This window comes from Zalophus californianus, chromosome 5 (assembly GCF_009762305.2).
Source record: "Zalophus californianus isolate mZalCal1 chromosome 5, mZalCal1.pri.v2, whole genome shotgun sequence".
Lineage (NCBI taxonomy): Eukaryota > Metazoa > Chordata > Mammalia > Carnivora > Otariidae > Zalophus > Zalophus californianus.
In genome coordinates this window covers 107077227-107105061 of record NC_045599.1, presented here as the reverse complement: position 1 = coordinate 107105061, position 27835 = coordinate 107077227, and positions in this window count along the sequence as shown.

Sequence of the window (27835 nt, the reverse complement as noted above, 5' to 3'; positions counted from 1 at the left end):
CTGTTTAATAACCCATTCTGCTTTTGTTTCCTTACCTCCAAAAGGGAGATGGTAACTCCTGTCTGGCAGTGTTAAAATGATTGCCTGCATCCACTGTATTAAAAATGATAAGTACAATGCCTCGTGACTGTTGTCACTAACAGCACTAATAATATAATAATTAGAAGGAGGAATAAAGGATTGAGGACATGGTTTCTGCCCTTAAAACTTTAACTCACTGGCAAAGCAAGATCTGTGTACACAGTGAACTGGCAGCCTACCTGATTTTGAATTAAGAAGCTCCAGAATACTTTGAAATTTTGATGTATTACAGCAATTCAGAGAAGAAGAAAAACACTCCGGGGTGAGGAGAAAAATAACGATGCTGACGACGATGTCTGACAGGTATTAAGCTTATATTCTGTGCCAGGCTAAGTGCTCAGCCTTTCACATGGATTATCTCATTGAATATTTGGAGTAACTATAGGAGTTGGGTACTTTTTGGTCCTCCCCACCCTTGCCACATTTTTTTTTTTAACAGATAACGAGTCAGAAATGCAGAGAAATCCAATAATTTGCTCAACACCACAGTGTAGGCCATGAGAGGAGACAACTTTTGAACCCAGGTATTCTGGCTACACAGCTCTAGCTTAGAACTTCTTTGCTCTATGGCTTCTGTGAAGCCATCCCGGAGAAGGTTAAGATTGACACAGGCCATGAGAAGAATCAAGCTTGTCATTTAAAAAAAAGGGGGTGTGTGGTGGGAAAGAGGGGTATTCCTTGTGAATGGGGAGATGGATTAAAGTAGGTTACTGAGCAGTTAGAAGGAGTCTGGGATGGCAGCCTTTGAAATGAATCTGAGCAGAACAAAGAGATCATATGAAACAATAATGAAAACATGATTGATTGTCAAATGTTAGCTCCCAGGCCTTCATCAAATTCTGCCTAGATTTCTCTATGGTAGTCTAGCTTTTCCACTTGTCAGTAAATATCCAATCCATTCTGTAAACCAGAAAGATGGGTATTCCAGTGACGGTATTCTCCACATTTCAAGGTCTTGCAAAAAAAAAAAAAGAAAAAAAATGCTGTGGCTTTCTGCTGCTTCATCCACTCACAGGCTTTGCCCCTATCATTGGGCCTGCCTTTTGATCTACCTGTAGTTTTCACTATTGCGTTTGTCATGCAAGAGGTGTGTGATAATTCAGATGTGAGACACAAACTGAGGGATGTAGTTCAAAGTCTGAAATTGTGGAATTTCTGGAATATTTTGAGGTTTAGATGGCAGCACAGTATGGGGTGATGATACCTAGAGTGGGGAGAATGGGAAGAGCATGGTCACAATGATGTTGTGAAGAGCCCACCAGGGGACCTTATAATTTCACATGTGAGTGATGGAAAGAAGATGCCCAACAAGGCTTACCGGTTTCTCATCTGAAGTTCCAGAAGGACACAGATAACAGTTGAGGTTTTAAGAACAGAATAGCTTTTGTGGGAGGGAATGCAGACAAAGGATGAGTTATGGCTGAAATTGGACTCTCTTGGGAGCTGCCTCCTGCCAGAGGTTTGGGAATAGGAGTGGAAAAATAAAAAAATGATGAGGGAGGAAAAACAGTCAACCTCTCAGGAGAGATCAGTGGGTCCAGGGAAAGAGTGGTTTGATTAAGATGGGAGGTATTGAATGAAGCAACAGTAGAAAATCAGTTGATGACACACAGTTATGTCAATAATACCACCATAATTAGTTAGCCTAGAATGATTTGACTGGTGAGTAGGGGAAAGACACTATAAAAATAACCTAGAATACTTACAGTAAACTGTATATAGGTCTGATAACTAAGTATTCATTAGTCATGTAATCCTGCATTTTCCTGGTATGTAGGCAGTCCTTGAAGGGTTTGCTATGTGTGTCAGTACATTCTGGATGCAGAGGAAAACAAAAAGCAGTAAAGCAAGTAGTAAAAAAAAAAAAAAAATCAAATGAATAGAGAAAAAAATTACAAATGCCTCTAGCTCTTACTTTGGGAGAGCATTCTATTCAGAAAAAAATATTTTGTGTGTCTTACTGTCCACCAAATCACCAACTACAGCAGGTTTTTATCACCAATATAGGCTCATTTCTGTTGTGCACATAGAGTCAGTTTTAATCATATTCTTGTTTTTTGGCAAAGAATATTATCCAAAGATGTAGTAATTAAGAAAATGTATCATTCCAAGAGACTGACTCAGTGGAAAAGAAAAGGCAACAAGGAGTTTCTGGTTTTAATTTATCTTTTGAAAAAATAAGTAGGGAGCCAGTAACTACTTGTACGTAGAAGAAAAATGGAAATATGCTCCAACTAAATTCATTTGGAAGTCATGGGCTCAGAAAGATATGCTGTTATTTAGACTTCTTATGAAGGTTAATTAATAAAATTTTGTTGGTACTAATCAATAATGAGGAAGTAAATTAAATTATACTTAAAGGATACAAAATTACTTTGCTCTCATTTGGAAGAGTAAAGAGTAGTGCTCATCTCAAATGGACACATTCTTAGCTAACTATGCACCCAGGTGGCTATTTTTCACTGGTCATTTCTCTTATTTGGGGGGTACGTAAAAGAAATTACTTGATTAGTATGAGTAGAACTACTGCCACATTAACCACTTTCCATCAGTTGGTTGCAGTCTTGATTGCTCTTGGATTTAGCTTAGTGCGGTGGGAATGGAATTGAGTTAAGAAACATTGTTTTTAGTGGTGGTAGTGGGCTTAGTGCTTGGTGACAGCATGGCTAACTCTCCTGAGTTTGTAGATTTGGGGCATCAGTCGTGCATTATTCTATATTTATCATCTCCAGCCAGGCAAAGCTGTCTAGTTTTTGTACTTAGAGATGCCAGAGTCAAATCTAAGGACAAAGTACATAGAGTTATTTACTCACAGGTTTGTTCAAATAGAATTATACCATAGTTACAAAGAACGGCAAGAAAAATAGGTTAGAAACATCTCCAAGGAAAACCTGATGGCATTTTTTAATATACACTGGGAGATAAAGAATCTTGAAGAAAAATAAAATCTTTCTATCCCATAACAAGCTATATTCTGTTTTCGAAATCTTAATTTCAATGTAGTTCTAATGTTTTAGTTACTGTGATTACTCTTTTAGAGAAATGTGTGCTATTTTGTTTACTTTGGAGAGCAGTTGAAGAACTCCATGTGTTTTTCCTTCAAGACTCAGGAATTGTTTGCAGTATAAAGTAATAATTATTCTGACTGATTTCACAGAGCTTTAGAAGTCTGAAGGCTTTCTTTATCTTACATTGGAGGCTGCAAAAGATTGTAGTAATACGTTTTGTAATTCTGTGTGAAAAAGATGTCCATTAATTGTGTGTTTTTCATTCTAAATAGGTCTGCCTTCAAAAAATATTAGTTCTCCTTCAATACCTACTTCTTCAGCTTGGGATAGTTCTAAGGTGACAAGTTGTCAAGAATGATGCTTAAAAAAGAGATACTGGGACCCCTTTTGTTCTTTATCTGTGACCAATGATGCATACTATGAACAGGTGTTTGAATGCTGGATCCAAAACAAAAATGAATGAATGAATCCCAGATAATCTTTTCTAAATTGAGATATTTAAAATGGAATATACCTGGATAGTCTGGAAAGTGGCTGGTGGGTCTTTTTTGAGCTAGAGAAAGAGCAAAGAGAAGCTTCAGAAGACCTAGAAAGAGTTGTTACTTGATCATTAAGTTCTCCTGAGGGTACTGTATACCATTTATCTAGGGAGTCTGTTTGTTTAATCAACTTTATTAAGGTATCATTTACATGTAGTGCACTGCTTTCCTTTTAAGTGCACAGTTCAGTTTTGTCGGATGTACGCATGCATGAAGTTACCACTACCACCATGAAGATAGAGAACATTTCCATCATACCCAAAAGATGCCTTAAGTCCTCATGCAGCTTACTCCTCTCTGAATCCCAGGGGACCAGCAGTCTGATTCTTGTCACTGTAGATGAACTTGGCAGGGCAGTCTTGTAAGTACACAGTATTTGTTCAATGCAGAACATTGACCAGTTTGACAAGATACAGAGAAGAACAAGGACATTAAGGGTAGGGAGGGCTTAGTGTGAATTATATGTCCTTTGTCTAAATAGTAACTAAAGAGAATGCTATTTGACAGTGCTTCAAGGGCATCAACATGGACCGAGAAGATTTATAATGAAATAGCTTGCCCTGTTCTAGTATAATGTCATTTAATCACTGGCATGTCAAAAGCTTAGGTCTTTGAGTGTACTTCAGCAGAAATAAATGAATATGAAAGCAGTCATAGCAGTCCCTTTTACAAATTAGAGAGCTAGGTCTCTCTATAGATACATACCTCAGGTTAATCTTCTTTGACTTGCTGTATACCTGCTGCAATTGTGTAAGTGAATTTCTTAATGTAATTTCATCTATATAGGTAAATGATAAATGTTACTCTCCAGAGCCTTAGTTTTCCTCTTCTACAGAATGCTGGGCACAGCTAATAGGTGCAAAACACTTAAGCAAATGTCAGGCCATATATGTGTTTAACAAAGGGTAATCATCATTAAGACGGTTAGGTGGTCTAGCAGAGATCAGATCCCCCATTTAATTGAATTTATTAATGGTTGTCAGTATATATTGTTTGAGCTTCTGGCAGTGTCTCAAATTTCACACTAATATTTTTCTGAAGGGTCCAATGCTTGGTCACTCTTCTCCGAAGTGAATAATCAAGGCCAAGCTCAGTCTTAGGCTAATAAATAACAGTACTTCAAATTGAATAGAAAGAAAAGCTGTTGACATCTTTCTTTCTGTCATCACTGCTTCCTTGTGGTGCTGTTTTTAAACACATGTATAAGCTAACGTTTTAGAGACATTTTGTGTAGTCCATAAGATGTTAACTATGAATATTTTAATATGTACTTTTACACTTTTGGTACATGTATATACATATCAAATTTTTCAACAAAAATTTATACCACATGCGTGGACCTATTTTTTAAAAACGAATGTACTGATAATATATTTGACAATAAATGCAGTTGTATTTATCCATTCCTCTTTTGCTAGGTATTTGAAGTATTTTTTTCTCTATTAAAAACAATGCTTCTATAAACCTTATTGTATATAGATAATTGCATACTTGGTGGATTTTGGTGCCTGAAAACATCACTTCTAAGAAAATATCTTAGGGTCAAATTATGGGCATGTAAGGCTTTTAGTGATATTCATGAATTGTCCTCTATAGATTGTGCAACTTATTCTACCCCTAGTACCTGAATGGATGCATATTAATAACTTCCTGATTTTCCAACTTTTTCATATATTGCTACAGTTGAACATGCAAACATTAAAAAAAAAACACAAGAGGATATATTCATTTTTTCCAGATTAGTCAGTGAGTACAAAGAGATCAGCTAATCATTTCTGAGCCGAAGAATGGTAATTTGGAGGGCGTGTATCTGGATTTGTCCTAGATAAACAGGGTGGGCATCTTCGAATCTTCTCTAAGTCATATGAGGGAGGGTAGTTCTTTGCAGTAAGCTCTTTTCTGGAACACAAAAGGGTAGGGAGATTTCTTGACCTTTGCTGTTTTCCAGGAGCACGGGGCTCAGGTCACGTTCCACGCTGTCAGTCCAGTGCAATCCCAATTAAAATCCCAACAGATATTTTTGTGGAAATTAACAAACTGGATTCTAAAATTTATACGGAAATGCAAAGAGCCAAAAATAGTCAAGGCATTTACGAAGAACAAAAAACTCTAAGATTTAATACTGCAAGTGTTAAATAACAAAATTTGGCGAAGCAAATTTGAAGATGTAATTGGTTTTATTAAATGATTTGTGAGTCTGGCAGCTCCCCATCTAGCAAGTAGACAGTCTAAGGAGTTGTACCAAATGGAAGGTTTTTATAAAAGGAATGTGGGGGCAAGGAAGTTAATGGCAAAAGAAAAGGGTTGTTCCAGGCAAGGCATCTCGTAGGGTGCAGATGCCTTCCTCTTCCTTTGAGGGATGGAGAGGGTCCATGTGGCGGACTCATTGGTGCTGCTGAACAGTTCCTGACCGACTGTTAAGACTACTACATTTCTGCCAGAGCTTGAAACTGATAATGTATTAAGCATTGTTTTGGGAACTTGGTCTAAGTGACAGCATTTTGGGCCTGTGGGCTTTTGTTTTTGTTTATTAACACAAATTATTGAGACCTATTACAAATCTCTACTAATTAAGACAGTAGAGTATTGGCAAGAGTCGGACAAATGAAAAGAACAAGCTAGAGAATCAGAAACAGACCTGGTCATGATACAGTCACCTGATTAATGACTGTGAATGACTGATTCAAGTAATGGCCCTGATTCCTCCTCCCTTCCTTTTTCTGTAGTCATTTTCCACGTGATTGAAGTTTTCCCACCAAAGGGTCAGAGTCTATTTCCCTGTCCCTTGAATCTGAGTTTGGCTGTGTGAGTTGCCTTGACCAGTAAGATGTTAGCAAGTGTAAGCTATGCAAAGGCTAGGGGAAAAACTAAAACCAAAAACCCACAACACTGGCACATTGCCACTGCTGTTTTCTCTTGGCTAGCATCAAGAGGCATCCAGGCTAGTCTGTTGGAAGAGCTACATAGAGCAGGGAGTGCCCTGTTACTCCAGTTGTCCCAGCTGGGGCCATCTTCTAGAGGTAGAAAACTGGGGTGTCGTGCAAGCCTTAGCCAGATTTCAAGGAAAGACAAACATTTAAGGAATAAAGGAGACAATTAACTTGAGGCAAAATGAAAAGTTGAAATGCAATGAAATTGAAATAGTACTAGACTTGGCTTAGTGATGAAAAATATTCACATAGTCATAATAACGATTTAAAAAGCCACATATGGATTTTATTCAAGATCTGATGAAATTATACCAAGAGGAAGAAGGAGGGGAAGTGGGTGGGGGGAAGGTGGCTGGTTGACAGAATTCAATCATCATCTTTTACAGTAACAAATCAGTGAGTGAGAGCTAAACATGGAAGATCAATAGCTATAGTACTGTACTCATGTGAATTGAAAATATGAAGGCAATTACCAGAAGGAAAAACTAAAAGGGTTGAAAATGTGTCTCTGGGATGTGGGAGGCTAGGGAAAGATGACAAGGGGACAGTTGTTTTCATTTTAAGTCATCTTTTTAGTTGATCTTTTAATGATGTAAAAATAGTACTTGGATAATTTTTTTTTTAAATAGTTGGTGTCAGAAGCTATCCCTACCTAAGCTCTCCTAAAATCTTGGTATTGTAATGTATCCTTTTGTTTTCATTGATTCCCCTTTTCCCTCCCTTGTCTGAAATTCATGAGATTTCTTACAATATCCCAAATCTGGAGTCTTGCTAATGAAGCTTTGATTCAATACAAATAAAAAGAGTACAGCTGGTTCTGAAGACAGTGCCATCCCTACCCCTTGAGTCCCTCCATACCTGCTAGTTCCCTGCAGCCAAGAGTTCGTTATGTCTGTAAGTAGAAGACAAGACCGCCAGGATAAGAACACAAGTGACGTAAGGATCACCAGCCCGTGGTGATGCCAGTTACATCAAAAACACCTAAGTGACCCAGTTCTGCCTGCGGTTGCCCTAAGGCTAAGATTGGGTCCTGCCTTTTATGTCTTTGGAAGAGCCAATTATACACAACAATAAATTTATAAAATAGGCTGGGTTTGGGATGCATACTCCGATATTCAGTATGCTTATGTCCTCCAACAAGCCTTCAAACACCCATTCAAGGAGTTATTATTCTCCATGGAGTCTCACTTTTTACATATTTTTCCTTTTAACTCAGTCTCTTTGAATTCTTTTATTTGTAAAATTGAAATTTAAATCCTTTGGTTCAAATGTTCCAATAGTGGTGGTGGTCAGATAGTAAAATGACTTGCTTTATCATACTATGTCTATTTCATTTTCCTTTCATTTTTTTTTCTACCCTCAGTCTTCAGCTATGTATTCATTGTTTTTTTTTTTTAATCTGTGCATTGTTATCCCCCCTTTTTTTTTTTTTGCCCTTGATCAAAAATGAAGGCTTGCCATTGTCAGATACATACAAATTAACTTGAAGTTCAGGATATTCCAACATCTAACTTTCCCCAAGGAAAACTTGCCAGAAACAGTGTGTTTCATTTATAACAAATTTCACAAAGGCCCTCTCTGGTGGGACCTCAACAAATGTCACCTCTTTTGTGGGTCTTTTAAGAACTCAATGGACTATGATTTTTACAAACCAAAATAAAATAGCTGTATCTCTCATGTGCTTTCTTGACACTGTTCATTACTGCTGTGTGTTGCAGAACTCACTCAGAACTTGGAGGTGTTTTTGATCTGTACTGAACAGCTGTGATTAGACAGGGAATAATGAGCCATGATGGAGGCATCCGCTCCTCGATTCTTGTAACTGGCCACTCTGATGACTACCAGTGTCACTGAAGGGTTTTCCTGGCAAAAATATCCATTTTTGAATTTATGAGATTCATTCTACTTCATTTATTTACAAATAGGTGTTGAGCACCCTATATGCCAGGGCTTGAACTAGGGAGCTGATCATAATCAAGGGAAACTTCCTGGTGCAAAGTGAAGGTCAGACACAAACATGGGCAGTTTGGACTGTCCAAGTTCTAAGATGTCAGGATCACAGTTGGTGGAAGGTGGGTGGTGAAAAGGGACTGGTCATGATCTATCTGTGCTGATATATGCCTGATACATGCCTGATACTCTTGTTGCCACGTGGTCTGTTGGCCATTGTACTGCTGAATCACCCATCATCCCTACAGTTCGAGTACAGCTTTTCCTCAGATCTTTTCAAACTGCTTTGGGGCGTGTGAAATCGTCCTGCTGCTCAGACTCCATGTTAGCCTCAGAGAGCATCTTCAGCACTAAGGCTCTGTCTGGTTGGAGGGTGCTTTTGGGCAAATGAGTTGTTTTGTTGCCCTGAGTCACTCTCTGACTGTGTACAGAATTCTCTCTCTGCCTACATATACAGCAACAGGTTTTCTCTAGAGTTCTCCTTTCTTGGGCTCCAGCCTACAGTTGATATATAAGTCCTCTCTGCTCTCCAGTCTTTCTAAACTAACACGAGTTTGTCACATCTGCACATGTTGGAGGGCTTCCTTTTTTTTTTTTTTTTTTTAAAGGAACCTAAAATCTCCATTTACTCCTTGCCTTCCCCTCTACACCTCATCCCAGTTGGGGAATTTTATCTAAATGGGTGGATGGAATTGGAAATCATCCAGATAGCGCTGGCCTTTACTTACTTCTTTTCTAGGAGACTGTGCTAGACTTTTGAAACTCAAGAGCCAAGATTTTACTTAGTTTTTTTCTACATGGTGGTTTTTTATTTTTCCCTCAGAAGCGTGGAATATAGATTGGCATGGGCAGTGCTTTAACGAGAGACAATGGGTACAGGAAATAAGGCTTAATAAGGGTTTGTGTTTCAAAATATTTAATCAGATCTGGTTAGTTGTGCACCAAACCTAACGTAGATAAAACAATGGAGAAACCAAGTTAAATGACCACAAGAGAGGGAAGGGTACTTCATACCATGGTCTTCAAAGATGGCTTGGTGAAGGAAATGGACGTTTACTTGGATAATGGGAAATGGTGTGACTTCAATGGGGAGGATTTTGGCAGAAGAGTGACTGGAAACGGCTTTCTCAATGAATAGAATAGTTGAATAAAGAGAAAAAATCTGAGGGGCCTAGGACTTGCAGGATAGCAGTTTCCTTTGGGCTAGAATATTGAATGCATTCTGTCTAGAATGTAGTCTCTACAAATGTGTCCTTGCTGTGAAACCAGAGGTGACTTCAGCTTTTTCTGCCAGTTTCCTCCTAGGTGCATGGCAGCAGGGGTGGAACCTATCACAGGGCATTGGATGACAATGACAATTAGGTGCATTATACACAGTAACGTTGGGAGCAATGCTTGGAGCCTAGAAAACACTACACATTAGCTACTATTAGAATTTTGTCAGGGAAAAGATGGGAAAGTTAAGCTACAGAAAGTTCATGAAGGGCCTTGAAGGAGATGAACGTACTGGCTCAAGATGGCTTAGGAGCAGATTCATCTGGGCCAGCTGCTGAATTCAAAGGAGTGATTCTCAAATAACATTGTATGTAAGAATGACCAAGTAGTTCATTAGATATGAGAGCCCAGGTCACCATTTCCCCCCCACAGTGGTTGTAGTTTAGTAGGCACAGGTGAAAAAAAAATGTGAGGTTTTTAAAATTATTTTTTATTATTTTTAAATATTTTATTTATTTATTTTAGAGTGCTAGCAGGGGGAGGAGCAAAGGGAGAGGCAGATTCTCCGCTGAGCGCAGAGCCCAACATGGGGCTCAATCTCAGGACTGACTCGGAGACCCTGACCTGAGCTGAAATCAAGGGTTGGATGTTCAACAGACTGAGGCACCCAGGACGCCCTGAAAAATGTGAGTTTTTAACAACGATGGTTTTCCGATCTGGGATTGGAGTGAGGCAAGTGAGATACCCAGGGTGCAAAATTGAAAGGGTCCTCTCACCTCGCCGTGGGCGTGTTTGTGCAGTGTTGACCCTGAGAGAGGGCACCTCTTTAAATTTTGCCCTCTAGAGGCCTTCACTTCATTCTGGCCTGGACCCTGAGTTTCTGGTGCTGGTGGAGGAAGAAATCACTCATTCCTTCATGAGACCTATTTCTTGAGTACCTGCTTTGTGCCTGGCGGCGTTATTTCAGATTCTTGGCCTGCATCAGTGACCTCAATGGACAGAGATTTAGCAGGAGAGACAAAAGAATAAACATAAGAAGTAAATTGTATAGTATATACAATATACAAAGGAAGACTCAAGCCACTTCTGAGGTCCAATTTCCAGTACCTACTCACATTCATCAGGAATGATTTCCTAAAGCTTCCTATATTGTAAAAGCATTCCGAGACTACCTTCTGCCTCAGCTGGAATTGTGTTCCAGAAGCCCTGGGCACTGTCTGCCATGGGTTCAGTCAGGAAGAAGGGGGTTATCATTTCCATCAATTGGGCTCCTCTCACATACAATACACAAAAATTTTTGCTCTTTCAACACCTACCACTAAGGCGGCCTATGGCATACTTGCCAGTGGCACAGATGTTCTATGTTTTTGGAAGCTAAAAAACCTCCAGTTGTTGGAAAAGATTCTGTGAGGAAAATCTAAAGGCAAATTGACTGTAAAATATCACTGAAATGAGAAAGCAGTCTGTAATACTAAAAAATTTAGAGAAGAATGATGAATTCTATCATCTCCTTAGTATTTGTCACGCCCAAATGTCATAGAATTTTAGAACTGGAAGGGGACCTTGGCGATCATCTCACAAAGCAGATATGAAATGAGAGTTAGGAAATGATGAGTGCAAAGATCATTTAATTAAGAAAATCTCCTTTATAAAAAGAATGATAGAGGGAGAGAGCCGCTATTACTGAAAACAGGAGCCCACGGCCAGGCTTATCCATCAGAACACATGGCAATTAGATGTTTGAAGACAAAGCAGAGGAGACTAAGGGCACAGAAGGACAAGAATAAATCAGCAAAATAAATGAGGCCAAAAAAAAAAAAAGAGAGAGAGAGAGAGATAGAGACATAAAGCACTGGGGTTTTTGAAGTTCGTTTGTTAGGTTCTGTTTTATGCCATTTCTAATGTACAAACAGAAGAACATGTTATTGAATGCAGGATATCTTAAAGCTCCATTTGACAGCAATTTTTTGAATACTTCATTAAGTAAATGAGCCACAATTAAAGGCTGCTGATTCTATGGTTGGGAGCATTGGGGAAAATGCATTAGAGCATTTGCTCATTCATTCAACGGTTATTCATTGCACAGAACTAGGTTTCGTTTGGAAGATACTAACAAAAAGAGAACCATACCTTCAGTCTGCATAAATCTAAGGGGAGTTGGTTTCCTTTCTGGTGTTGAAGAAAGACCAGCCTTTGGGCTTTTTGCCACATTCTGTTACGTGGAGTGGAATTGAGCTTAGACAAGATTATGTGGTCTGGCTAGTTTAGTTATCTTGTCTACATTGGTCATATGGACCCAGAAAGTTTTGTCCTAAAATATAAACCTGCTCCATTAGTAGCAGCAACCTAAGAGTCCATAATCAGACTTGCCAGAAAGAATGCAAACTGAGGAAATCATCTAGAAAAGTGCGTAGCGCATAGTAGGTGCTTAATAAATATTTGTGAAATAATTCAATAAGCTGATGACCCATCTACTATGTATTTCAGACAGATGCAAAAAGCAAAAAAAAAAAAAAAAAAGGCATCTGCTTAGAAATAACTTCTTTGGAAGGTAATAGGTTTATGAGGGCCCTATCTTGGGGTAGATAAAAATTGTCTGAATCAGTAATATCTGCTTATACCTACTATATGCCTGGCACTGTTCCAGGTGCTTGGTGCAGATCAGTGAACACAGTAGACAAAGATACCCATTCTTTTTTTTTTTTTTTTTCTTTTTTTTTTTTTTAATTTTTTATTGTTATGTTAATCACCATATATTACATCATTAGTTTTTGGTGCAGTGTTCCATGATTCATTGTTTGTTCATAACACCCAGTGCTCCATGCAGAACGTGCCCTCTTTAATACCCATCACCAGGCTAACCCATCCCCCTACCCTCCTCCCCTCTAGAACCCTCAGTTTGTTTTTCAGAGTCCATCATCTCTCATGGTTCGTCTCCCCCTCTGACATACTCCCCTTTTCTTCCTCTCCTGTTATCTTCTTCTTTTTCTTTTTTCTTAAAATATGTTGCATTATTTGTTTCAGAAGTACAGATCTGTGATTCAACAGTCTTGCACAATTCACAGCGCTCACCGTAGCACATACCCTCCCCAATGTCCATCACCCAGCCACCCCATCCCTCCCACCCCCCAACCACTCCAGTAACACTCAGTTTCTTTCCTGAGATTAAGAATTCCTCATATCAGTGAGGTCATGTGATACATGTCTTTCTCTGATTGACTTATTTCACTCAGCATAACACCCTCCAGTTCCATCCACGTCGTTGCAAATGGCAAGATCTCATTCCTTTTGATGGCTGCATAATATTCCATTGTGTATATATACCACCTCTTCTTTATCCATTCATCTGTCGATGGGCATCTTGGCTCTTTCCACAGTTTGGCTATGGTGGACATTGCTGCTATAAACATTGGGGTACATGTACCCCTTCGGGTCCCTACATTTGTATCTTTGTGGTAAATACCCAGTAGTGCAATTGCTGGATCGAACGGTAGCTCTAATTTCAACTGTTTGAGGAACCTCCATACTGTTTTCCAGAGGGGTTGCACCAGCTTGCATTCCCACCAACAGTGTAGGAGGGTTCCCCTTTCTCCACATCCCCGCCAACATCTGTCGTTCCCTGACTTGTTAATTTTAGCCATTCTGACGGGTGTGAGGTGGTATCTCATTGAGGTTTTGATTTGGATTTCCCTGATGCCAAGCGATGTTGAGCACTTTTTCATGTGCCTGTTGGCCATTTGGATGTCTTCTTTGGAGAAATGTCTGTTCATGTCTTCTGCCCATTTCTTGATTGGATTATTTGTTCTTTGAGTGTTGAGTTTGATAAGTTCTTTATAGATTTTGGATACTAGCCCTTTATCTGATACGTCATTTGCAAATATTTTCTCCCATTCTGTCGGTTGTCTTTTGGTTTTGTGGACTGTTTCTTTTGCTGTGCAGAAGCTTTTTATCTTGATGAAATCCCAATAGTTCATTTTTGCCCTGGCTTCCCGTGCCTTTGGCGATGTTTCTAGGAAGAAGTTGCTGCGGCTAAGGTCGAAAAGGTTGCTACCTGTGTTCTCCTTTAGGATTTGGATGGACTCCTGTCTCACGTTTAAGTCTTTCAACCATTTGGAGTCTATTTTTGTGTGTGGTGTAAGGAAATGGTCCAGTTTCATTCTTCTGCATGTGGCTGTCCAATTTTCCCAACACCATTTGTTGAAGAGACTGTCTTTTTGCCATTGGACATTCTTTCCTGCTTTGTCAAAAATAAGTTGACCATAGAGTTGAGGGTCCATTTCTGGGCTCTCAATTCTGTTCCATTGATCTATGTGTCTGTTTTTGTGCCAGTACCATACTGTCTTGATGATGACAGCTTTGTAATAGAGCTGGAAGTCCGGAATTGTGATGCCACCAGCTTTGCTTTTCTTTTTCAGTATTCCTCTGGCTATTCTGGGTCTCTTCTGGTTCCATACAAATTTTAGGATGATTTGTTCCATTTCTTTGAAAAAAGTGGATGGTATTTTGATGGGGATTGCATTGAATGTGTAGATTGCTCTAGGTAGCATTGACATCTTCACAATGTTGATTCTCCCAATCCATGAGCATGGAACGTTTTTCCATTTCTTTGTGTCTTCTTCAATTTCTTTCCTGAGTATTTTATAGTTTTCTGAGTACAGATCCTTTGCCTCTTTGGTTAGATTTATTCCTAGGTATCTAATGGTTTTGGGTGCAATTGTAAATGGGATAGACTCCTTGATTTGTCTCTCTTCTGTCTTGTTGTTGGTGTATAGGAATGCCACTGATTTCTGTGCATTGATTTTATATCCTGCTACTTTACTGAATTCCTGTATGAGTTCTAGCAGTTTTGGGGTGGAGTCTTTTGGGTTTTCCACATACAGTATCATATCATCTGCAAAGAGTGAGAGTTTGACTTCCTCTTTGCCGATTTGGATGCCTTTGATTTCTTTTTGTTGTCTGATTGCTGTGGCTAGGACTTCTAATACTATGTTGAATAGCAGTGGTGAGAGTGGACATCCCTGCCGCGTTCCTGACCTTAGGGGAAAAGCTCTCAGCCTTTCCCCATTGAGAATGATATTCGCTGTAGGTTTTTCGTAGATGGCTTTTATGATATTGAGGTATGTACCCTCTATCCCTATACTCTGAAGAGTTTTGATCAAGAAAGGATGTTGTACTTTGTCAAATGCTTTTTCTGCATCTATTGAGAGGATCATATGATTCTTGTTCTTTCTTTTGTTAATGTATTGTATCACGTTGATTGATTTGCGGATGTTGAACCAGCCTTGCAGCCCAGGAATAAATCCCACTTGGTCGTGGTGAATAATCCTTTTAATGTACTGTTGGATCCTATTGGCTAGTATTTTGGTGAGAATTTTTGCATCCATGTTCATCAAGGATATTGGTCTGTAATTCTCTTTTTTGATGGGGTCTTTGTCTGGTTTTGGGATCAAGGTAATGCTGGCCTCATAAAATGAGTTTGGAAGTTTCCCTTCCATTTCTATTTTTTGGAACAGTTTCAGGAGAATAGGTATTAATTCTTCTTGAAATGTCTGATAGAATTCCCCTGGGAAGCCATCTGGCCCTGGGCTTTTGTTTCTTGGGAGATTTTTGATGACTGTTTCAATTTCCGTAGTGGTTATAGGTCTGTTCAGGTTTTCTATTTCTTCCTGGTTCAATTTTGGTAGTTGATACATCTCTAGGAATGCACCCATTTCTTCCAGGTTATCTAATTTGCTGGCATAGAGTTGCTCATAATATGTTCTTATAATTGTTTGTATTTCTTTGGTGTTGCTTGTGATCTCTCCTCTTTCATTCATGATTTTGTTGATTTGGGTCATTTCTCTTTTCTTTTTGATCAGTCTGGCCAGGGGTTTATCAATCTTGTTAATTCTTTCAAAGAACCAGCTCCTAGTTTCGTTGATCTGTTCTACTGTTCTTTTGGTTTCTAGTTCATTGATTTCTGCTCTGATCTTTATGATTTCTCTTCTCCTGCTGGGTTTAGGCTTTCTTTGCTGTTCTTTCTCCAGCTCCTTTAGATGTAGGGTTAGGTTGTGTATTTGAGACCTTTCTTGTTTCTTGAGAAAGGCTTGTATTGCTATATACTTTCCTCTCAGGACTGCCTTTGCTGTATCCCAAAGATTTTGAACAGTTGTGTTTTCATTTTCATTGGTTTCCATGAATTTTTTTAATTCTTCTTTAATTTCTTGGTTGACCCATTCATTCTTTAGTAGGATGCTCTTTAGCCTCCATGTATTTGAGTTCTTTCCGACTTTCCTCTTGTGGTTGAGTTCTAGTTTCAAAGCATTGTGGTCTGAAAATATGCAGGGAATGATCCCAATCTTTTGGTACCGATTGAGACCTGATTTGTGACCTAGGATGTGATCAATTCTGGAGAATGTTCCATGGGCACTAGAGAAGAATGTGTATTCCGTTGCTTTGGGATGGAATGTTCTGAATATGTCTGTGAAGTCCATTTGGTCCAGTGTGTCATTTAACATCTTTATTTCCTTGTTGATCTTTTGCTTAGATGATCTGTCCATTTCAGTCAGGGGGGTGTTAAAATCCCCCACTATTATTGTATTGTTGTCAATGTGTTTCTTTGCTTTTGTTATTAATTGGCTTATATAATTGGCCGCTCCCATGTTCGGGGCATAGATATTTACAATTGTTAGATCTTCTTGTTGGATAGACCCTTTAAGTAGGATATAGTGTCCTTCCTCATCTCTTATTACAGTCTTTGTTTTAAAATCTAGTTTGTCTGATATAAGGATTGCCACCCCAGCTTTCTTTTGGTGTCCATTAGCATGGTAAATGGTTTTCCACCCCCTCACTTTCAATCTGGGGGTGTCTTTGGGTGTAAAATGAGTCTCTTGCAGACAGCATATTGATGGGTCTTGTTTTTTAATCCAATCTGATAGCCTGTGTCTTTTGATTGGGGCATTTAGCCCATTTACATTCAGGGTAACTATTGAAAGGTATGAATTTACTGCCATTGTATTACCTGTAAGGTGACTGTTAACTGTCTGTTGTCTGTGTTCGTTTCTGCTCTTTGCTGCTTTTAGGTTCTCTCTTTGCTTAGAGGACCCCTCTCAATATTTCTTGGAGGGCTGGTTTCGTGTTTGCAAATTCTTTTAGTTTTTGTTTGTTCTGGAAGCTTTTGATCTCTCCTTCTATTTTCAATGATAGCCTAGCTGGATATAGTATTCTTGGCTGCATATTTTTCTCGTTTAGTGCTCTGAAGATATCTTGCCAGTCCTTTCTGGCCTGCCAGGTCTCTGTGGATAGGTCTGTTGCCAATCTAATGTTTCTACCATTGTAGGTTACATATCTCTTCTCCCGAGCTGCTTTCAGGATTTTCTCTTTGTCTCTGAGACTCGTAAGTTTTACTATTAGATGTCGGGGTGTTGACCTATTTTTATTGATTTTGAGAGGGGTTCTCTGTGCCTCCTGGATTTTAATGCCTGTTTCCTTCCTCACATTAGGGAAGTTCTCTGCTATAATTTGCTCCAATATACCTTCTGCCCCTCTCTCTCTCTCTTCTTCTTCTGGGATCCCAATTATTCTAATGTTGTTTCGTCTTATCGCATCACTTAACTCTCGAATTCTGCCCTCGTGATCCTGTAGTTGTTTCTCTCTCTTTTTCTCAGCCTCTTTATTTTCTATCATTTGGTCTTCTATATCGCTGATTCTCTCTTCTGCCTCATTTATCCTAGCATTTAGTGCCCCCATTTTTGATTGCACCTCATCAATAGCCTTTTTGATTTCGATTTGGTTAGATTTTAGTTCTTTTATTTCTCCAGAAAGGGTTTCTCTAATAACTTCCACGCTTTTTTCAAGCCCAGCTAGTATCTTTAAAGTCATGATTCTGAACTCTAGGTCCGACATCGTACTAATGTCCGTATTGAGTAGGTCCCTGGCTGACGGTACTACCTCTTGTTCTTTTTGCTGAGGTGATTTCTTTCGTCTTGTCATTTTGTCCAGAGGAGAATAGATGAATGAGAGAACAAAAGGCTAACAGGTTTACTACGTCCCCAGCAAATATACTGTATACAAATCAGAAAAGACCTGAAACCAGGGGAAAAGAAAGGGAAAGAAAGAAAAAAGAAAGAGAAAAAGAAAAAAAAAAGAAAAAAAAGATAAAAACAAAAACAAAACAATTCAAAAAAGGCAGAATATGATCAAATATGATCAGGCTAGTGCATAGATCAGTGCCACACACTAGATTTTGGGCGTATTTTGGTCTGTTAGAAAAAAGTGCCTCCTAAAATTTTAAAGGAAGAAAGACATATATGTACAAAATAAGGGTTGATACAATGAAGGGATGGAAGATGACTGTAAAGATGAAAATTATAAAAGATTTTATAAAAGGACTTGGTAAGATAAGTTGTTTGAAAAAAGAAAGAAGATTTAAGGAAAAAAAAAAAAAAGGAAAAAGGGAGAGAATGTGATCAGGCAGGAGACTAGAACAAAGCCATACACTAGTGATTTAGGGTATATTTTGATCTGTTAGAAGAAACTGTACCTCAAAATTTTAAAGAGAGAACAACTTATATATATATGCCAAAAACAAGGATAACTACTATGAAGGGATAAAATATGACTCTAAAAATGAAAAAAAAAAATTTTTTTTTTTAAAAAAAAGGGATTTATAAGATGTTGGTTGAAAAAGGGAAAAAGAAAAATAAAAAAAAGTCAACAAAAATTAACTTTGATGAAATAATGAATCATGGTAAAAAAAAAAAAAAAAAAAAAAAAAAAAGAAGCCATGAATCTATGTGCAGTATTCCCCTAGCGCTGGAGTTCTCCTATTCTCCTTGATCGATCAACTTGGTCTTGGCTTGCTGGCTGTTTGTGTTGATCTTCTGGGGGAGGGGCCTGTTGCTGTGGTTTCCAAATGTCTTTGCCGGAGGCGGAATTGCCCCGCCCTTGTCGGTCCGGGCTAAGGAAGCTGCTCCAGTTTGCTCTCAGGAGCTTTTGTTCCCTGCAAGCTCTCGGCACAGCTTTGGAGGACCAGGGCGAAAATGGTGGCCTCCCAGTCTCCGCCCGGAGGAGCCGAGAACTCAGGGCCCCACTCCTCAGTGCGCCCCCAGAGAAAAGCAGTCACTCCCGTGTCCCCGGTCTCCGGCCGCTCTCCATGCTCACCCGGCCTGTGATCGAGCGTTGCTATCTCTGGCACCCGACCCCGCTCGGAGTCTCCAAATCCAGCAGATCCCTGCAGTGCGTTCCCGCACCGCTCCTCCCCGGGAAGGAAGGGGAGTCTCCCCAGATCTGCTGCTTGTTGGGTCCTTGCTGGGGGAGCCGTGCCCCGACTGGGCCGCAGATCACAGTTTATGGCAACCCCGAGCTGAGAGCCCGCGACTCTGCTCCGTATCTGCAGCCGGCTTCCCCGCCCCGACACCTGGGAGCTCTGCCGCACTCAGGCACCCCCGGTCTCTCTGCGACCCCAAGGGTCCTGAGACCACACTGTCCCGGGAGGATTCCACCCCCCGCTTAGCCACTGCAGCGACGTCCCTCCGCCGAGCCAACTTTTAAAAGGTCCGATTTTGTGCTCCGCGGCTCTAGCACTTGCCAGAAGCGGCCGGCGGAGGCCCCTCCCCCGCCGTTTATCCTCCCGAATATCGCCTCGGATTCACTTCTCCGCACGTCCTACCTTCCAGTAAGTGGTCGCTTCTCTGTTCAGAGAGTTGTTGCTACTCTCCTGTTCGATCTCCTGTTGAGTTCGTAGGTGTTCAGAATGGTTTGATCCCTATTCAGCTGAATTCCTGAGACCAGACAAAATCTAGGTCTCCTACTCCTCCGCCATCTTGCTCCGCCCCCCCAAAGATACCCATTCTTGAGGAGCTAGACAGAAGAGACAAAAAACTAGGAAACGTAATTACCAAGTAAATCCTGTTATGTTAGAAGGTTATACGTGTTATGGGAAAAGCGGTAGAGCAGGATAAAGATGGTAGTTCACACTTCCAGATGCCCCACTTTAAAGGAGGATCCAGATCATCTCTAAGAAGTTGTCTCCTGTACCAACTCAAATCCATCAGGAGTGGTTACTGATGTAGCCATCTTTAAAATTGAAAACCTGGTAGAGTTAACTTCAGAAAAAAATGTTTCTTCAAATCATACTACTTTGGCATATATATGAATTTTCTACTTTTCATGGGAATGTCCTACACAGAATAAAGGATCATCGATTTTCACAATAGTCCTATGAATTAGGCACATCAAAAGGTGAATTCATTTTATCCCATTTTTTTTTATCATGACAAAATGCATGTAACGAAAAACTTACCATCTTAACTATTAAGTGTGCAGTTCAGTGGCATTAAGTACATTCACAGTGATGTGCATCCATCACCATCCTCCATCTCCATACTGTCCTCATCTGGTCAAACTGAAACTCTCTACTCATTAAATACTAACGCCATTCTTCCCTCCCCCAGTCCCTGGCAACCACCATTCCACTTTGTCTATCATTTTGACTACTCTAAGTACCTCACATAGGTGGGATCATACAATGTTTACTCTTTTGTGACTGGCTTATTTCACTTAGTATAATGTTCAGGTTTATCTATAATGTATGTTAGAATTTCCTTTTTAAGGCTGAATCATCATTGTTCATATATACCACATTTTATTTATCCATTCGTCTGTCAGTGGACACTTGGGTTGCTTCCATATTTTCACTACTGTGAATAATGCTGCTCCAGACATGGGTGTACAGATATCATAAGTGTGCAAATACAAATATTTGAGGCCCTACTTTCAATTCTTTGGGGTATACACACAAGAGTGGAGATGTTGGGTCATAGGGCAAGTTTCTTTTCATTATTTGAGGAACCCTTCTTACTGTTGTCCACAGTGAGTATACCATTTACATTCCCATCAACAGTGTACAAATGTTGCAATTTCTCCATATCCTTGCTAATACATTAAAAAAAAAAAATCTATCCCAGTTGGTGTGAGGTCATATCTCACTGTAGTTTTGATTTGCATTTACTAATAATTAGTAATGTTGAGCATCATTTGGCGTGCTTATTGGCCTTTGTATATATACTTTGGAGAAATGTTTATTGAAGTTTTTTGCCCATTTTAAAATTGTGTATTTTCTTGTTCTTGGGTTTTAAGAGTTCTCTCTATGTTCTAGTTATTAATCCCTTGTCAGATACACGGTATACAAATGTTTTCTCCCTTTTCATGGGTTGCCTTTTTGCTATGTTGAGAGTGTCCTCCAATGCACAAATTTTCATGAAGTTCAGTTTCTCAACTTTTCTTTTCTTGCTTGGGCCTTTGATGTCCTTTCCAAGAAATTCTTGCTAAATCCAATGGTGTGAAGCTTTTGCCTTATGTTTTCTTCCAAGAGTTTTATAGTTTCTGGTCTTACATTTAAGTCTTTAATCCTTTTTGAGTTAAGTTTTATATATGGTATCAACTAAGGATCCACCTTACACTACCATATGCTGAAGTCTAGTTTTTCCAGCACTATTTTATGAAATGACCATCTTTTCCCCCATTGAATTATCCTGGCACCCTGTCAAAAGTCATTTGACTGTATATGTCGCAGTTTATTTCTGGACTCTCTATTCTGTTCAATTGGTCTAAATGTTAATCTTTTTTGCCAGTACATCACACGGTTTTGATTATTGTAGCATTGTAGTACAATTTGAAATCAGCAAGTGTGAGTCTTTCTTCATTGTTGTTTTTCAAGATTATTTTGGCTATTTGGGGTCCTTTGAGGTTCCACCTGAGTTTTGGGATGGTATTTTTTTCATTTCTGCAAATAAAATTTATTGGGATTTTCATAGGGATTACATTGAGTCTGTAGATTGCTTTGGGTAGTATTGATTAATGTCTTAACAGTATTAACACTATTAATTCCTTCAGCCTATGAACTTAAGTTGTGTTTCCATTTATTGAGGTTTTCTTTATTTTAGCAGTGTTTTATAGTTCCTGTTGTACAAGTCTTTCACCTCAGTGGTTAAAGATGAATTAATTTTTATTTGGTAGATGGGAGCTAAGTGGTGGAATTTTGGTTTTATAGAATAGGTAATGTTCAGGGTGATAATTTAGAATCACCTGATTTCTATTATAATAATTAAAGCTATACCTTGTAGAGATGACAAAAGAAAAGACTATCAGTCTCCTGAAATCAAGATCCTCACTTTTCTAACATGAGTTTATAATCCCAGTTTTGAGTCCAGAGTCTAGATTTTTATTACTTAACCTAGTGAGGGATTAAGCACTGAGGGATGGATTTGTCCCTATCAAAGTAACAAAAGATGGATTAATGAGGGTAACAGTTTATTGATTTATAATATGAATACATATTTGCAGTTTCCAGAATATATGTATCTGGTTCCCAGACATCATCTTCCCGAGACTCTTAACTTATGGTTCAAAGTATGTGAGGTATGTTACTGGGTTGAGTCTAAAACCCCAAGTTTGTAGGATATTAATCTCATATGCCCCAATAATTTGTTTTGCATGTCTAGTTCTCTCCTTTTCTTTTTGCTAGAGTTCCCTTCCTCCTCCCACTTATTTCCTTGAGAGAACACAAGGGACACAAAACTTTTTTGAGATGTGGCTCATGACTCTCATTTCCACTCTTAGCAGCTGTGCAGGTGCACTGCTAAAGGCAAGAAATCCCCGGCAAAGCTCAGGGAGAGAGATAGTGAAGCTGTCATTCAGGATCACAGCTCAGTGGGAATCAACCAATGGGTCTTGGGACTCAGGGGGAACCAGCCAAGCACTTTCACAGCTCAGCTGCAGGAGAGCTGGCTGGCAACCAGCGGCCCACACAGGGGTTTGGGATTCCCTGTTTTAAGTTCCATCTGTCTCTCCTTCAGAAAATTGTAAAAATAAACAAATGATATGCTTTAATACAATTTAAGAGTGAATCATGATGGAGAAGGTTGTCAGATTATCTAAATTGTAGAAAGTGACTTCTAAGGATTCAAGATAGAAAAAAAAAAAACACAACAGCTATCTTCCAGTTCTTTTTTCAGTGGGTTCCTATTCTATAAGAAAAGTGAGCCTCAGGGAGATAGGGTGTATATTTGATCACTTTGGGGCAATTACTCCAAAAAGGAGTGGTATCATAATCTGATGGTGATGCATTTGAATACTTGACATGTCCTAGATTTGATATATTTGTGAAATTTTAGCATTCTCAATCAGAAAATTCTAATAATGGGCACATACCCCTAAAGAGCTCTATTGGTTATCTGTTAATAGGGATTGACAAATTTTTTTTTGATAATAGGCCTGATACTATATATTTTAGACTTTGTGGTAATGTGGCCTCTGTTGCAACTGTGCTGTCATTGTAAAAGAAATAATAGACTATATGTAAACCAATGACGAGGGCTGTATCCCGACAAAATGTCAATCACGGACACTGAAATTTTAATTTCCTATAACTTCAACATGTCATGAAAGAATCTTTGGTTTCTTTTAAACATTTAAACATGTAAAATCTATTATTAGGTCTTAGGTAGTAATTGGCTGATTCCTGTCTCACACAATCTAATCAACACAATAAATTTGTTCTCAATATAATGGAAGCCGAATTCTTCAAGCATGTTGGTGGAGAAGTTTTATGCTTCATGATTCTCATTTTTTAAGGGCTCTCTCAAGTCACCAGCATCTCAGTAGTCTAGCCATTCAGGAGCACGTGGCCCCTCCCTGATTTCCCTGTGGGTTAGCTTAGTCTGAACAATTAAACTACATTTTATTCTCCAATTTTCTTCGTTACTTTGTGAAAATGGATAACCTGGTTGTTCAGTTTAGTCCTCTCTGCAGGATGCATGGCTCAGTTTAGTCCTCTCTGCAGGATGCGTGCCTCTGTGTGGCAAAGAACACATTCCTTCTGCTCACCCTCTATGTCCCGGGAGGTCTGACCCCCTTACAGGCTAGTCATAATAGCATCTCAGAGAGTAGGGTGTCCCGTTGACCACCAATTGAAGGCTTAATTTCCTACTCTTGTCACAGGATCTTCTGTTTACCAGATACACCAGAATGTCCACCCGCTTCCGAGGAAACCCAGTCACCCACCCACAGAGAGGGAGCCTCATTCTTTGATCTGAACAACTAAGAAGTTAAATCTTTTATACTTAATCTGATTAATCAAGAGTGCTTTTCTGGGGCTTTATGTTGCATATTGATTTTATTATTTTTTCAACTTCGTTGAGTTATAATTGACAAATGAGATTGTATTTAGAGTGTAATGATTTAATAAATATGTACGTTGTGAAAGAATTTCCAGCATTGAGTTCATTAATGTATCCATCACCTCACATATTTACTACTTTTGTGTGTGTGAGAACATTGAAGTCGCACTCTCGTAGCAAATTCCAGCTATACATTACAGTGTTATCAACTGTAGTCACCAGGTTCTACATTGGATCCTCAGACCTTACTCTCTTAAAACTGAAAGTTTGTTTACTTTTTACTAGCCTCTCCTGTTCCCCCCACCCACCATTCCTAGGTGATGATTTTTTTATTGTTTCTATGAACTCAAGTTTTTAATTTTTTTTTGGAGGGAGAAAGCATGAGGAGTGGGAGGGGGAGAGGAAGAGGGAAGAAGGAAGAGGGAGAGAGAGAGTGAGAGAATCCCAATCAGGCTCCATGCCCAGAACAGAGCCCAATGCAGGGCTCGATCTCATGACTCTGAGATCATGACCTGAGCTGAAACCAAGAGTCAGATGCTCAACCAACTGAGCCACCCAGACACCCCATTTCTGATTTTGAGTGTTCTCTCTTCTCTGAGTCAGGCTGAAGGTTTGTCTATTTGTTTATTTTTAAAGAAAATTAGCTTTTAGTTTCATTTATCTTTCCTGTTACCTTTCTAGTCTATATTTCAGTGATTTCCCTCTTCAACTTTATTTCCTTTTTTCCTACTAACTTTAGGGTCAGTTTGTTCCTGTTTTTCTAGTACTTTAGGTATAAAGTTTGGTTGTTTATTTTAGATCTTTTTCCCTATCCCTCAAAACTTCTTAGGATTACTTTTGCTGTATCTCATAAATTTTGGTATATTGTATTTTCATTTTCATTTGTCTCAGGATAGTTTTTAATTTCTCATTTGATTTCTTCTTTGACCCATTGATTGTTCAAGAGCATGTTGTTTAATCTCCACATATTTGTGAATTTTCCAGTGTTCTTCTTGTAATTTGTTTCTAGTTTCATATATTTGTGATCAGAAAAAAAAATCCTTGATATGATTTCAATCTTCCTAAATTCACTAACACTTGTTTTTCAACCCAACATATGTTCTATCCTTGAGATGTTCTATTGTGCCTGGGAAGAATGTGTATTGTGCTACTGTTAGGTGGAATTTTCTCTCTCTCTGTTAGGTCCATTTAGTCTAATGTGTAGTTGAAGTCAGTGTTTTCTTATTTTTCTAATGAGATGATCTATCCACTTTTGGAAGTTATACATCAGTCCCCTGCTATTACTGTATTGCTGTTTATTTCTCCCCTCATATCTGTTAATATGTGCTGTATGTATTTAGGTGCTCCACTATTGGGTGCATAAATATTTACAATTGCTATACACTCTTGATTAATTGACGCTTTTATCATTATATAATGATAATCTTTGTCTCTTGTTACAGTTTTTGGCTTAAATCTATACTGTTTGATGTGAATATAGTGACCCTGTTTTCTTTTGGTTTCCATTTGTGTAGAATATCCTTTTCCTCCTCCTCACTTTGTCTTTGCATGTCCTTAAAGCTGAAGCAAGTCTCTTAGAGCCAGCAAATGGTTAGATCTTGTTTTTATTCATTTAGCCACTCTGTGACTTTTTATTGAAGGATTTATGCCATTTACACTTAAAGTAATTATTAATAAGTATAGACTTACTATTGCCGTTTGGTTAATTATTATTGTTTTTTGTTTTGTTTTTGTAGATGTTTTGTTCCTTTATTCCTCTCTTGCTGTCTTCCTTTGTTTTTTGATGATTTTCTGTAGTGGTGTGCCTCGATTCCTTTCTCTGTATTTTGTAAGTATTTGCTATAGGATTTTGTTTTGTGGTTATCAGGAGGCTTACATAAACTATCTTACAGTTATAACAATTTATTTTAATCCAAGAAAAATTTAACTTTGTATACATACAAAAGCTCTTTTACTTTTACACTCCCTCCCAACATTTTGTTTTTGATGTCACAATTGCATTTTACATTGATATTGTGTATCTGCTAACACATTATTGTAGTTATGGTTATCTTTTAATACTTTTCTCTTAGAGTCTTTATACTAGAGTTATACTTTTTTGTTACCATTTATTTGGTTTACTTGTCACCATTACAATATAGAGTACTGTGATTTTAACTATATATTTACCTTTACTAACAAGTTTTATACTTTCATGTTTTCCCGTAAAGCTGGTCTACTGGTAATGAAGTCCTTCAACTTTTCCCTCTCTGTAACTATATCTCTTTGAGTTCTGAAGGGCAACTTTGTTGATAGAGTATTGGTACAATATCTTGGTTGGCAGTCTTTTTCTTTCAGCACTTTGTGTCATGCCATTCTCTACTGGCTTGCAAAGTTTCTGCTAAAAAATACTCTGCTGATTGTCTTATTGGAGGTGGGGGGAGGTCTCACTGCTTTTAAGATTCTCTCCTTGTCTTTAACTTTTGGCAATTTAATTGTAACATGTTCGGGGTAGCTCTCTTTGGATTCATCTTATTTGAAACTTTCTGTACTTCCTAGATTTGGATATCTTTTTCTTGCCCCAGATTAGTAATTTTCAGCCATCTTTCCTTGAGTAAGTTGTCTGCCCCTTTATCTTCTTCTGGGACCCCTATAATGCATTTATTGTTCTGTAGGGTGGTATCCTGCAAGTCCCTTAAGCTATCTTTACTCTTATTATTCTTTTTTTTTTTTGCTCTTCTGATTGGATGACTTCCACTGCCCTGTCTTTAATTTCGCTGATCCTTTCTTTTACTTGATCTAGACTGTTGTTGAAAACTCCCCACCAGCTTTTTTTTTTTTTTTTTTTTTTTAAGATTTTACTTATTTATTTGAGAGAGAGAGCACAAGCAGGGGGAGCAGCAGGCAGAGAGAGAGGGAGAAGCAGGGAGCCTGACAGGGCTCGATTCCAGGACCCCGAATCATGACTTGAGCCAAAGGCACACACGTAACCCACTGAGCCACCCAAGGCTCCCTGCCTTCTTTTCTTTTCTTTCTTTCTTTCTTTTTTAAATTATGTTAGTCACCATATATTACATCATTAGTTTTTGATGTGGTGTTCCATGATACATTGTTTGCGTGTAACACCCAGTGCTCCGTTCAGAACATGCCCTCTTTAATACCCATCACCAGGCTAAACCATCCCCCCACCCCCCTCCCTTCTAGAACCCTCAGTTTGTTTCTCAGAGTCCATAGTCTCTCATGGTTCGTCTCCCCCTCTGATTTCCCCCCTCTTCATTCTTCCCCTCCTGCTATCTTCTTCTTCTTCTTCTTCTTCTTCTTCTTCTTTTTTTTTTTTTAACATATAATGTTTTATTTGTTTCAGAGGTACAGGTCTGTGATTCAACAGTCTTACACAATTCACGGCGCTCACCATAGCACATACCCTCCCCAGTGTCTGTCACCCTCCCACCCCATCCCTCCCGCCCCTCATCCCTCCCACCCCTTACCACCCCATCCCTCCCACCCCTCACCATAGCACGTACCCTCCCCAGTGTCTATCACCCAGCCACCCCATCCCTCCCACCCCTCACCAGCAACCCTCAATTTGTTTCCTGTGTCCCCACCAGCTTTTGAATTTTTCAGTTTTGTTATTATATTCTTCAGTTTTATGATTTCCATTTGATAATTTCTTATATTTTCTCTCTGTTGAAATTCTCACTTTGTTGATGCATTATTCTCCTGGCCTTGGCAGCACCTTTATGACCATTATTTTGAAAATTCTATCAAGTAAATCACATCTGTTTCATTAAAATAGATTTCTGGATCTTTATCTTGTTTTTTTGTTTGGAATATATTCCCCAGTTTGTCGATTTTCCTTGACTCTGTAGTTTTCTGCGTAGTAGATAAAATAGCCACCTCTTCTAGTCTTGACAGACTGGTCACATGTAGGAGATGAATCTCATCAATCAGCGTGGCCTAGGCTTCTGCTTCCC